The following is a 13,713-nucleotide window of genomic DNA, read 5'->3' as shown; positions in this document are numbered from 1 at the left end:
GTTTCAGTTGAATACCGTAAAAGGTTGCTGAATCCCCTCGCCAATCTGGCTTTGCACAGCAACCCCACTTATCCCATAGGTCCGTGGTGCATTGTTATTCTTGTTACTGTTTTCACTTCCAAGAGAGGATGAAGAGCCTGATAGGTCCGACTGTCTGGAGCCAATGAGATCTCAGCTTACTGGCACCTGACAAACAGGATGAGAAAACCAATTTAGAAACCAAATCTGACGCTTGCTGTATCTCCCTTGAACAGAAGCAGGCTCTCATTTATCCAGACAACTTTTTCAGTGGTGAAGTTAGTCTGACTAATTCAGAGGAAGTTCTTCGGGACTTTTAACCAGAAATAATTAGTTAGCAGAAAGCCCAATTTTTCGCACACCCATTAAAAAAAATAGCTACAAGATTGTCTACGACATGAAATACCGGTACATACAAAGGCAACCATTCCACACTTTTACACAATAACTATGCCATGTACTCTAACCAACAAATTCACAGTGCATCAGATACTGCCATATCCTGGCATGGGTTAAGGACTACACTGTTAAATGACATGCCCTCATACTGGCTGTTAGCTGTATACTACCAATTTTTAACACTTGTATTAAATGTAGCAAATGAAAAATATGAAAAATGATAATATTCGTAAAAAGGAATGAAATAAATATTACTGAAAGGAGAGTGCTCATTTTCACAGTCATGTACTCTGGTGAATATCTGGAGTCAGTCTGTAGTTTAAAAGTAATCTTTAATTACATAACAGTGAAAAATATAAGCACTGCTTATTGAATGAGGTACAGCTTGGGAGAGGTCAGAATTCTTAAAAATGGAAAAAGTCGTTTATCTAATGTTTTTCAACATCCTGAAAGCAGCACTGGACAGCTTTCCATTATGTTCTTGTGGAGATTCAGTCTAATTCCTATTGATAATGTGTTCCATGTTACTGATGAGATGATGGTTTCATTCAAGTACATATTGAATCCTTCCATACAGAAATATACAGACTGAACTAAAAGATCGTCTAACTCACTGGTGAAACACTAGATTCTATCGTGCTACATTATTTAGCTAAGCAGCTATTAGTCAATGCAGCGATGGTGGCAAAATATTTCAACATTAATGTTATCCCAAGGTCATGTAATTATGCAGTACAAGACCTGAGCCAACAAATAGCAACAGGAGAAACAGGACTTTTTCCCAATTTACAATGGGAGTTGAGTGCCATGCTGGCCAGTTGCAGTTTGAAATGAAGAGGTGCAAACTTTCAACATGAAGTAAATGTATCTGTGGCAATTTAAACTATTTCTACGAGGCAAAAAAAAAGGCTGAATTATTTACACCATTCCAACGAATTAAATTTACAAAGCACCTGGAGTCAGCTGTATTGGAGATATTATTGGATGTGTGTAAATGCATGTTATGGTATGTTTAATACTGCAATAATTAAGAATAATAGTGTGTTTAATGTAAAATGTTATTGTAAAATATAGAAACATAGAAGATAGGGGCAGGAGTAGACCATTCAGCCCCTCGAGCCTGCTCCGGCATTCAATGCGATCATGGCTGATCATCCAAATTCAGTACCCTGTCCCTGCTTTCTCCCCGTATCCCTTGATCCCCCCTTAGCTTTAAGAAATATTTCTAACTCCTTCTTGAATATATTTAATGAATTGGCCTCAACTGTCTTCTGTGGTAGAGAATTCCACAGGTTCACCACTCTCTGGGTGAAGAAATTCCTCCTCATCTCTGTCCTAAATGGCTTACCCCTTATCCTTAGACTGTGACCCCTGGTTCTGGACTCCCCCACCATTGGGAACAGCCTTCCTGCATCTAGTCTGTCTAGTCCTGTTAGAATTTTCTAAGTTTCAATGAGATCCCCTCTCAATCTTCTAAACTCGAGCGAATATAAGCCTAATCGACCCAATCTCTCTTCATATGTCATTCCTGCCATCCCAGGTATCAGTCTGGTGAATCTTCGCTGCACTCCCTCCATGGCAAGAACATCCTTCCTCAGATAAGGCGACCAAAACTGCACACAATACTCAAGGGGCTAGAAATTCGGTTGGTAGCGCCACCGATTAGCGCCTAAAGAGGCTGAAAAGTGGGGCGCTAACCAATTTCCGGGCGGGCGCAGGGCGCCTCGCCCCATATTGAGCATGCATTTAGCGCCGGCTAGCGCCCGCTCATGGGCGCAGGCAGATTATGACGTCATTTGAGTGTGCAACGCCTTTTAGGCGCCCCGGACCGGAAATTCAGTGGCGCCCCCCTCCGTAGCGCCTGGCGCTAATAGTGACAGCTTACCTGGAACCTTACCAAGTCGCTCTCGGGCTGGAGGAGCGTTATTTAAAGGGGACTGGTGTGGTTTAAAAGCAGCAGCCATTTTTGGAGCACAACTTCCTCGAGAGCTACAAAGAGTTGCTGAGCTGCACACTGCGAGCCATTTGACCACTGAGCCAGTACAGGCATACGAACTTCAGCCTTCTGACCATCACCTTGCTGTTGGTGAGCCTTAACAACGGGGAACCTTCCTGTGGGCACTTATTATGGGGGCTGCATTGGAGGAGAACGTCCTGCTGCTGAATCATCTGGAAAGGGCACTGAGATGCTGGGAGAGGGGAGCGGGCATGGCCAGACGGAGGAGGGCCAACAGACGTCGCCACAGCAGACCTTACGCTGGCAGGGTTTTCCGACAGCAGTTTTCCTACATGAACATGCCGGAGGAGCAGTGTGTCAGAAGGCTGCGATTTAGAAAGGAGGTGGTGACTGAGCTGTGCCAGCTGCTTCAGCCAGATCTGCAGCCTCAGATAAGGTGCAGGACATCTCTGTCGGTGGCTGAGAAGATGCCTGCTGGCCTGAACTTCTACGTGAGCGGCTCTTCTCAGGCTGCGCGTCAGAAGCTGATCAGAAGTAGCTTCTAGGCCCCTCTCACGGAATGCTTGCTGCCATTCCAAGAACAGGAATGGAACCAGTCTGATACCCCCAAGCCTGTGAAGGGCAAGATGCATGTAAATTGCAGACATGGCCATTGTAAATGAAGAAAGTGTTTAATTACACAAAATGTGGTTCCTTCAAACATGAGAAAGCTATGGCAACAGAAAGCAAAACTAATACACTGACACATAACTGCCTCTCACACCCGGGAGACTGTCCAAAACATAAATCACATTCCGACCGTCTTCCTTGGCCTTGATTCCACTGCGCCAGCCAAAGCATCCAATGCCCCATCAGTGAGGCGTTCCGCCCTCTGCCTCACCCTTTCCATGTCATGCTAGGCTGGTGCGCCACAGGTAGGCTCCCACCGATTTGAAGGCCTACAAGGCAGTGAGTGTGTCTGGTGATGCCAATTGACAAGCCCCTTTAAGAGCTGGCCGGCGCCAGTGTGTCTCAGGGAAAGTGATTATTGACAGCACCTGCGCTGCGCCCCGCCGCCGCGAAATTGGGTTGTGCCGCCGGGTTAGCGCCTTAGGAGTCTCGTGCAGCGCCTGATTTAGCGCCGCAATCACCTTCAGGGGTGCTGCAACCCAATATCGCTCTAGGTGGTGCTAAATTGCGCCTGGCGTTAAACTTTGCGCTTCACCAGGACTAGCGCCCCAAACGGGGCGATACCGAATTTCTAGCCCCAAGGTGTGGTCTCACCAAGGCCCTGAACAACTGCAGCAAGACATCCTTGCTCCTGTACTCAAATCCCCTCGCTATGAAGGCCAGCATACAATTTGCCTTCTTAACCGCCTGCTGCACCTGCATGCTTACCTTCAGCGATTGCTGCACAAGGACACCCAGGTCTCGTTGCACTTCCCCTTTTCCCAATCTATTGCCGTTCAGATAATAATCTGCCTTCCTGTTTTTGCCACCAAAGTGGATAACCTCGCATTTATCCACATTATACTACATCTGCCATGCATCTGCCCAATCTGTCCAAATTGTACTGGAGTTTCTCTGCACCCTCCTCACAGCACACATGCCCACCCAGCTTTGAGTCGTCTGCAAATTTGGAGATATTACATCTAGTTCCCTTGTCTAGATCATTAATATATATTGTGAATAACTGGGGTCCTAGCACCGATCCCTGCGGTACCCCACTAGTCACTGCCTTCCACTCGGAAAAAGACCCGTTTATTCCAACTCTTTGCTTCCTGTTTGCCAACCAGTTTTCTATCCAAGTCAGTACCTTACCCCCAATCCCATGTGCTTTAACTTTGCATGCTAGTCTCTTATGCGGGACCTTATCGAAAGCCTTCTGAAAGTCCAAATACACCACATCCACTGGTTCTCCCTTATCTATTCTACCAGTTACATCCTCAAAAAATTCCAGTAGATTAGTCAACATGATTTACCTTTTGTAAATCCATGTTGACTTTGTCCGATCCTGTCACTGTTTTCCAAGTGCTCTGCTATTACATCTTTTATAATGGACTCTAGCATTTTCCCCACTACCGATGTCAGGCTTACCAGTCTATAATTCCCTGTTTTTTCTCTCCCACCCTTTTTAAATAGTGGAGTTACATTAGCTACCCTCCAATCCATGGGAACTGTTCCAGAGTCTATAGAATTTTGGAAGATGACCATCAATGCATCTACTATTTCTAGGGCCACTTCCTTAAGTACCCTAGGATGTAGATTATCAGGCCCTGGGGATTTATCGGCCTTCAATCCCATCAATTTCCCTAACACCATTTCCCTACAAATACTGATTTCATTCAGTTCCTCCCTCTCATTAGACCCTATGTTCCCCGACATCTCTGGGAGTTTATTTGTGTTCTCCTTTGTGAAGACAGAACCAAAGTATGTACTTAATTGGTCTGCCATGTCTTTGTTCCCCATTATAAATTCCCCTGATTCTGACTGCAAAGGACCTAGTTTTGCTATTTGTCAGTACAGCCATGTTTATCATCATACTCTACTATGAGGAGCTCCTTTCTGTTTCAAGCAAGATAGACATTGGGCTGCTTAAAACTAGCAAACACCACACTTCTTCCATTGACATGGTAATGCACATAACGGGCCAGAAATTTGGGTCGGAGGCTTTCCGCGGGTGCAAGCTCCCGACCTGCACTTACCTAGCACGCCGGCCGTTGTACTGTGGGCCCGCATCGGATTCCGATCCTGGGCCTCCTTCAACTGCCAGCGCACAGTGCTTGCGTATCCCAGGGGCGCAGTTAGTTCGAAGTGTCCCCTGGGATCATGTGGGACATGGAGAGCCAATCGTAGCAGGGAATCTCTATGCATAGATTTGACAGGAAGACTTGTCAAATCTATGAATTAGAGATCGGCCCCAAAACATAACTAAAACTTGAAATACATTTTTTTTTTAAATCACATTTTTAAAATAACTATAAATTACATAAAATAACTATTTTAAACAATAATTTAAATTTTTGAAAAAATTAATTACAGTTTTTAACGGGGCTAAAAACAAACTTACCTTTCTTTAAAGTATTTAAAAATAAAAAACCTGTGGAAAAACTGTTTTAATTTTACTTAATTCACTACTTACCTTGTTAAAAGCAAGCCTTGCGACTGCTTTTTAAAAGCGTAGCTGCTGGAGACTTACCCTCCCGGAGAAACCTGTAAAAAAGAAGGAAGTTCCAGGTGTACGCACTGCCTCTCCGGCGCACGCGTTCGACCTGTGAACCCCTTCTTTCAAGGGAACGGAAGTTCTGGTTTCCCGCGAATGCGCAGTGCATGCACGAAACCGGCACTTCCGTTGACCCTACGCGTGAGTACCCAGCCCGCACTCACCCGTGGGGACCCAAATTTCTGGCCCGTTAACATATAAGTAACCACTAGAGGGGAGTGATGTGACAGATTTGGGCATATAGGCTAAGCAGACTAAAAATTTGCCTGTAGCAGATTGGAAATCTCAAATCCTATCAGTATTTGTACCACAGCACATTAGCAAATACACTGCTTTTTCATAGGTTTGGGAAGGGCACATCTTTGGATCTGGTGCATTTTCTTTCTAAGATGCTACCTTTCCTTGGCGAGGTCTGAGGAGATGTAGGAGGAGACGACAGATGAGAAGATGTGTTTGATATAGTATCTTCTGCCTGCTTTTTATTTCGATCCAAATTTGCTTCTTCAGACAAGGACAGAATTTTCTTCAAAGCTTGAGGAGAATGGGTACCTGAAAGACAGAAATTGAAGTAGCAATGCAGTTAAAGTAACCCTGTTCATTTCAACACATACAAAGCAAAATAATGCTGAACAAATATACAATTGTAAAGAAAAGATATTCAAATTCACAAGTCTTTGGAACAAAAGCACTTGATATTTTACTGAAATGGCTCTGCAGACAGGTTATTTTTCAAGCACACTTTGTGGAAGGGAAAGAGCAAACGCTTAGTTCAAAAGCAGAGCAGCAAATTATTCCTTAAAATGTTATTACCAAGTGGAGGGAGGTCTTTAAATTGCACGTTCTTGTGTGATGGATACAGTGATACAGCTGGGACCTGGAGGGCCTGATTTACTTTCTGCTGCTGCTTCTGATGCTGTGCCCCTGATCTGGGAGCAACTGGAGATGTATCTGAAAGTTTCCCTGCTTTCTTTTCTCCACTGCTCTTGGTTACTAGATACCAATGAAGAGAAAAAATTACATATGTACAGATTTCATTGAAAAAACAAGATTCCAACTTACAATTTTTAAATCACTTAACTTGCTGGCACTTAAAAAGATATGTATTTCTTGGAATGGTGGAAGGAAACATGCTGCAATTCAGCTTTGTTTCAAATGCTTTGGTATTAGTTGATTTTATTTTTATTTTTGGTCCCTGCTGTTTTTGTTTCAGAAGTGTAACATCTCGTGCAACAATGTCATCATGGTGCAGGTCACAAGACTCACAGCTGCAAAGAACAGTTTGTAAAACTATAGTTGTCCTTTAGTTTTACAAGTTGTGGAAAGGAATAAACACAAAAAAGGTTGAAAAATCTTTTCTTCCACCTGAGGGGGGAATAAAAAATATATAGTTTTCAGTTTTACTTTTTAAAACATTATTGAACTGGTGCAATGAACTGGAGCCCCAGTGAGCTGTACCAGAGTCAGCTTTTAATTCCAGCCATGTACTCGCTTCAGAGATACGTCCTGAGCAGAGTGAAGACAGTTTTCTAACCCAGTGAACGACCTATTCTCCATACTTTTGCATCAAAATATATAAGAAATAGTGCATATCGCACATGCCCCTGTCCTCATATCTTGGGTGTCACAATTGCACCTGATTGGCTTAAATTTCTTATTCATATATTATGGTCGATTTTAAAGTTTTTCGATTTACTGTTTTAGCCTTACTTATTTTTCTCTTTGTGTTTCCATCTTTTTTCTCTGTAGGGAACATGCGTGTGGGCCAGGGGGGGTCACGCAGCTGTGGGCCAGGGGGGGTCACACAGCTGTGGGCCAGGGGGGTCACGCAGCTGTGGGTCAGGGGGGTCACGCAGCTGTGGGCCAAGGGGAGTCACGCAGCTGTGGGCCAAGGGGGGGGTCACGCAGCTGTAGGCCAAGGGGGGGTCACGCAGCTGTGGTCCAAGGGGGGTCACACAGCTGTGGGCCAAGGGGGGTCACGCAGCTGTGGTCCAAGGGGGGTCACACAGCTGTAGGCCAGGGGGGGTCACGCAGCTGTTGGCCATGGGGGGTCACGCAGCTGTGGGCCAAGGGGGGTCACGCAGCTGTGGGCCAAGGGGGGTCACACAGCTGTGGGCCAAGGGGGGTCACACAGCTGTGGGCCAAGGGGGGTCACGCAGCTGTGGGCCAAGGGGGGTCACGCAGCTGTGGGCCAAGGGGGGTCACGCAGCTGTGGGCCAAGGGGGGTCACGCAGCTGTGGTCCAAGGGGGGGTCACGCAGCTGTGGGCCAGGGGGGTCACGCAGCTGTGGGCCAGGGGGGGGTCACGCAGCTGTGGGCCAAGGGGGGGTCATGCAGCTGTGGGCCAAGGGGGGGTCACGCAGCTGTGGGCCAAGGGGGGGTCACGCAGCTGTGGGCCAAGGGGGGGTCACGCAGCTGTGGGCCAAGGGGGGGTCACGCAGCTGTGGGCCAAGGGGGGGTCACGCAGCTGTGGGCCAAGGGGGGGTCATGCAGCTGTGGTCCATGGGGGGGTCACGCAGCTGTGGGCCAGGGGGGGGTCACGCGGCTGTGGGCCAAGGGGGGTCACGCAGCTCTGGGCCAAGGGGGGTCACACAGCTATGGACCAAGGGGGGGGGGGCAACGCAGCTGTGGGCCAAGGGGGGTCACGCAGCTGTGGGCCAGGGGGTCATGCAGCTGTGGGCCGGGGGGGGTCACACAGCTGTGGACCAAGGGGGGGGGTAACGCAGCTGTGGGCCAAGGGGGGTCACGCAGCTGTGGGCCAAGGGGGGTCACACAGCTGTGGACCAAGGGGGGGGGGTAACGCAGCTGTGGGCCAAGGGGGGTAACGCAGCTGTGGGCCAAGGGGGGTCACGCAGCTGTGGGCCAGGGGGTCACGCAGCTGTGGGCCGGGGGGGGTCATGCAGCTGTGGGCCGGGGGGGGGGTCAAACAGCTGTGGGCCAAGGGGGGGTCACGCAGCTGTGGGCCAGGGGGTCATGCAGCTGTGGGCCGGGGGGGGGTCACGCAGCTGTGGGCCAAGGGGGATTACGCAGCTGTGGGCCAAGGGGGGGGGTCACGCAGCTGTGGGACAAGGGGGGGGTCACGCAGCTGTGGGCCAAGGGGGGGGTCACGCAGCTGTGGGCCTGGCGCTGTGGGGCAGCAGCAGAATTGTATTCCACCACAATCTGTAAACTCATGGCCCGGCATATCCCTCACTCTACCATTACCATCAAGCCGGGGGACCAACCCTGGTTCAATGAGGAGTGCAGGAGCAGCACCAGGCATACCTAAAAATGAGGTGCCAACCTGGGGAAGCTGCAACACCGGACTGCATGCTAAAAAGCAGAAGCAGAATGCCATAGACAGGGCTAAGCGATCCCACAAACAACGGATCAGGTCAAAGCTCTGCTGTCCTGCCACATCCAGTCGTAAATATGGTGGACCATTAAACAACTAACGGGAGTAGGAGGCTCCATGAATATCCCCATCCTCAATGATGGTGGAGCCCAGCACGTGAGTGCAAAAGACATGGCTGAAGCATTTGCAACCATCTTCAGCCAGAAGTGCCGAGTGGATGATCCATATCGGCCTCCTCCTGAGGTCCCCACCATCACAGAAGCCAGTCTTCAGCCAATTCGATTCACTCCACGTGATATTAAGAAACGACTGAGCGCACTGGATACAGCAAAGACTATGGGCCCCAACAACATCCCGGCTGTCGTGCTGAAGACTTGTGCTCCAGAACTAGCTGCACTTCTAGCCAAGCTGTTCCAGTACAGCTACAACACTGGCATCAGATACAGCCATATCCTGGCATGGGTTAAGGACTACACTGTTAAATGACATGCCCTCATACTGGATGTTATCTGTATACTACCAATTTTAACACTTGTATTAAAAGTAACAAATGAAAAATATGAAAAATGATAATATTCGTAAAAAGGAATGAAATAGATATTACTGAAAGGAGAGTGCTCATTTTCACAGTCATGTACTCTGGTGAATATCTGGAGTCAGTCTGTAGTTTAAAAGTAATCTTTAATTACATAACAGTGAAAAATATAAGCACTGCTTATTGAATGAGGTACAGCTTGGGAGAGGTCAGAATTCTTAAAAATGGAAAAAGTCGTTTATCTAATGTTTTTCAACATCCTGAAAAGCAGCACTGGACAGCTTTCCATTATGTTCTTGTGGAGATTCAGTCTAATTCCTATTGATAATGTGTTCCATGTTACTGATGAGATGATGGTTTCATTCAAGTACATATTGAATCCTTCCATACAGAAACATACAGACTGAACTAAAAGATCGTCTAACTCAATAGTGAAACACTAGATTCTATCGTGCTACATTATTTAGCTAAGCAGCTATTAGTCAATGCAGCGATGGTGGCAAAATATTTCAACATTAATGTTATCCCAAGGTCATGTAATTGTGCAGTACAAGACCTGAGCCAACAAATAGCAACAGGAGAAACAGGACTTTTTCCCAATTTACAATGGGAGTTGAGTGCCATGCTGGCCAGTTGCAGTTTGAAATGAAGAGGTGCAAATTTTCAACATGTAGTAAATGTATCTGTGGCAATTTAAACTATTTCTACGAGGCAAAAAAAACAGCTGAATTATTTACACCATTCCAACGAATTAAATTTACAAAGCACCTGGAGTCAGCTGTATTAGAGATAATATTGTTGGATGTGTGTAAATGCATGTTATGGGATTTTTAATACCGCAATAATTAAGAATAATAGTGTGTTTAATGTAAAAAGTTATTGTAAAATAGTTTTGCTATTTGTCAGTACAGCCATGTTTATCATCATACTCTACTATGAGGAGCTCCTTTCTGTTTCGAGCAAGATAGGCATCGGGCTGCTTAAACCTAGCAAACACCACACTTCTTCCATTGACATGGTAATACACATAACATATGAATAACCACTAGAGGGGAGTGATGTGACAGATTTGGGCATATGGGCTAAGCAGACGAAAATATTTGCTTGTAGCAGATTGGAAATCTCAAATCCTATCAGTATTTGTACCACAGCACATTAGCAAATACACTGCTTTTTCATAGGTTTGGGAAGGGCACATCTTTGGATCTGGTGCATTTTTCTTTCTAAGATGCTACCTTTCCTTGGCGAGGTCTGAGGAGATGTAGGAGGAGATGACAGCTGGGATGATGTGTTTGATATAGTATCTTCTGCCGGCTTTTTATTTTGATCCAAATTTGCTTCTTCAGACAAGGACAGAATTTTCTTCAAAGCTTGAGGAGAATGGGTACCTGAACGACAGAAATTGGAGTAGCAATGCAGTTAAAGTAACCTTGTTCATTTCAACACATACAAAGCAAAATAATGCTGAACAAATATACAATTGTAAAGAAAAGATATTCAAATTCACAAGTCTTTGGAACAAAAGCACTTGATATTTCACTGAAATGGCTCTGCAGACAGGTTATTTTTCAAGCACACTTTGTGGAAGGGAAAGAGCAAACGCTTAGTTCAAAAGCAGAGCAGCAAATTATTCTTTAAAATGTTATTACCAAATGGAGGGAGGTCTTTAAATTGCACGTTCTTGCGTGATGGATACAGTGATACAGCTGGGACCTGGAGGGCCCGATTTACTTTCTGCTGCTGCTTCTGATGCTGTGCCCCTGATCTGGGAGCAACTGGAGATGTATCTGAAAGTTTCCCTGCTTTCTTTTCTCCTCTGCTCTTGGCTACTAGATACCAATGAAGAAAAAAAATTACATATGTACAGATTTCATTGAAAAAGCAAGATTCTAACTTACAATTTTTAAATCACTTAACTTGCTGTCACTTATAAAGATATGTATTTCTTGGAATGGGGGAATGAAACATGCTGCAATTCAGCTTTGTTTCAAATGCTTTGGTATTAGTTGATTTGATTTTTATTTTTGGTCCCTGCTGTTTTTGTTTCAGAAGTGTAACACCTCGTGCAACAATGTCATCATGCTGCAGGTCACAAGACTCACAGCTGCAAAGAACAGTTTGTAAAACAATAGTGTAGATCGCCACTAAATAAGAGTTTGACTTCGACGAACTATTAACAAGTTGTTTATTTACAGGAACAGACTAATTACATCAGGTAAGATGGCTGACTGTAGGAGCACCATGGTGTAGGTCTTGTCCCAGCGGGACTCCACGAGGACTGAGTTCGCAGTCCTGTGGGGAGCGTGATGACGTCATCACGCTCTGCTGTGTGTTCCCGCACCTTGGGCGTCACGTGATCGCGTCGTCACGTTTGCCCGCGCTTGGGGCGTCACGTGACCGCGTTGTTGCGTCAGCGCGTCTCCCGGTACGGAGGCTGGCCGAGGTTGCGAGGCCGGGCTGTGCCGGTGCTTGCCGCGGGAGCGGAAGATTGCGTCGCTCCCGTCGGCTGGCCGTTGAGGCCAAAGTCGCGGTAGGCCGGGCTGTGCCGGCGGCCGTGTTGGAAGGCCGAGTCGGGCCGGCGGCCGGCGCGCGTGAGTCACGTGATGCGTGACGTCAGCGCGTTAGGTCACCTCTTAAAGGGGCAATGGCCCCAACAGGTAAGTTAAAAGGGCAACAGCCCCAAAAGGTAAGTTAAACATACAGTAAGGTAAGTTAAAGGGAATTATGTGTATCTTTATGTAAGGGACAACCGGTGGTACCGGCACAGCCCTTTAGTTTTACAAGCTGTGGAAAGGAATAAACACAAAAAAGGTTGAAAAATCTTTTCTTCCACCTGAGGTGGAATAAAAAATATATAGTTTTCAGTTTTACTTTTTAAAACATTATTGAACTGGTACAATGAACTGGAGCACCAGTGAGCTGTACCAGAGTGAGCTTTTAATTCCAGCCATGTACTCGCTTCAGAGATACGTCCTGAGCAGAGTGAAGACAGTTTTCTAACCCAGTGAACTACCTATTCTCCACACTTTTGCATCAAAATATGTAAGAAATAGTGCATATCGCACATGCCCATGTCCTCATATCTTGGGTGTCACAATTGCACCTTATTGGCTTAAATTTCATATTCATATATCATGGTCGATTTTAAAGTTTTTCGATTTACTGTTTTAGCCTTACTTATTTTTCTCTTTGTGTTTCCATCTTTTTTCTCTGTAGGGAACATGCGTGTGGGCCAGGGGTGTCACGCAGCTGTGGGCCAAGGGGGGTCACGCAGCTGTGGGCCAAGGGGGGTCACGCAGCTGTGGGCCAAGGGGGGTCACGCAGCTGTGGGCCAAGGGGGGTCACGCAGCTGTGGGCCAAGGGGGGTCACGCAGCTGTGGGCCGGGGGGGGTCACGCAGCTGTGGGCCAGGGGGGTCACGCAGCTGTGGGCCAAGGGGGGTCACACAGCTGTGGGCCAGGGGGGGTCACACAGCTGTGGACCAAGGGGGGTCACACAGCTGTGGACCAAGGGGGGTCACACAGCTGTAGGCCAAGGGGGGGTCACACAGCTGTGGACCAAGGGGGGTCACACAGCTGTGGACCAAGGCGGGTCACACAGCTGTAGGCCAAGGGGGGGTCATGCAGCTGTGGGCCGGGGGGGGTCACGCAGCTGTGGTCACGCAGCTGTGGGCCAAGGGGGGGTCACGCAGCTGTGGGCCAAGGGGGGTCACTCAGCTGTGGGCCAAGGGGGGGGTCACGCAGCTGTGGGCCAAGGGGGGTCACGCAGCTGTGGGCCAGGGGGGTCACGCAGCTGTGGGACAAGGGGGAGCGCGCAGCTGTGGGCCAAGGGGGTCACGCAGCTGTGGGCGAAGTGGTTTACGCAGCTGTGGGCCAGGGGGTCACGCAGCTGTGGGCCAAGGGGGTCACGCAGCTGTGGGTGGTGGGTCACGCAGCTGTGGGCCAGGGGTGTCACGCAGCTGTGGGCCAAGGGGGGGGGGTCACGCAGGTGTGGGCCAGGGGGGTCACGCAGCTGTGGGCCAGGGGGGTCACGCAGCTGTGGGCCAAGGGGGATCATGCAGCTGTGGGCCAAGGGGGGTCACGCAGCTGTGGGCCAAGGGGGGGGTCACGCAGCTGTGGGCCAAGGGGGGGGTCACGCAGCTGTGGGCCAAGGGGGGTCACGCAGCTGTGGGCCAGGGGGGTCACGCAGCTGTGGGACAAGGGGGAGCGCGCAGCTGTGGGCCAAGGGGGTCACGCAGCTGTGGGCGAAGTGGTTTACGCAGCTGTGGGCCAGG

At 48.1% G+C, this 13,713-nt stretch overlaps 1 protein-coding gene and 1 pseudogene across 2 annotated transcripts in view; one reads left to right on the top strand and one right to left on the bottom strand.

The window, feature by feature from the left end:
- LOC147109776 (large ribosomal subunit protein bL17m-like) overlaps positions 1-13,713 on the top strand; it is a 642,401-nt gene that overhangs the window by 419,047 nt on the left and 209,641 nt on the right. The gene's annotated exons all lie outside the window — the stretch shown is intronic.
- LOC147109778 (rap guanine nucleotide exchange factor 2-like) overlaps positions 1-13,713 on the bottom strand; it is a 149,600-nt pseudogene that overhangs the window by 15,889 nt on the left and 119,998 nt on the right. Inside the window, exons 10-11 of the transcript XR_015080153.1 lie at positions 10,677-10,829; positions 5,973-6,125 (exon numbers count right to left, since the gene is read on the bottom strand). The product of XR_015080153.1 is annotated as a rap guanine nucleotide exchange factor 2-like (transcript). The remainder of the gene's footprint in view (positions 1-5,972; positions 6,126-10,676; positions 10,830-13,713) is intronic.

The sequence above is a fragment of the Somniosus microcephalus genome, chromosome 12 (genome assembly GCF_052327205.1).
Source record: "Somniosus microcephalus isolate GS21.2 chromosome 12, FLI_Smic_1.0, whole genome shotgun sequence".
Taxonomy (NCBI): Eukaryota; Metazoa; Chordata; class Chondrichthyes; order Squaliformes; family Somniosidae; genus Somniosus; species Somniosus microcephalus.
The sequence above is the reverse complement of the archived record's forward strand: the minus strand, read 5'-3'. Positions and strand labels throughout refer to the sequence as shown.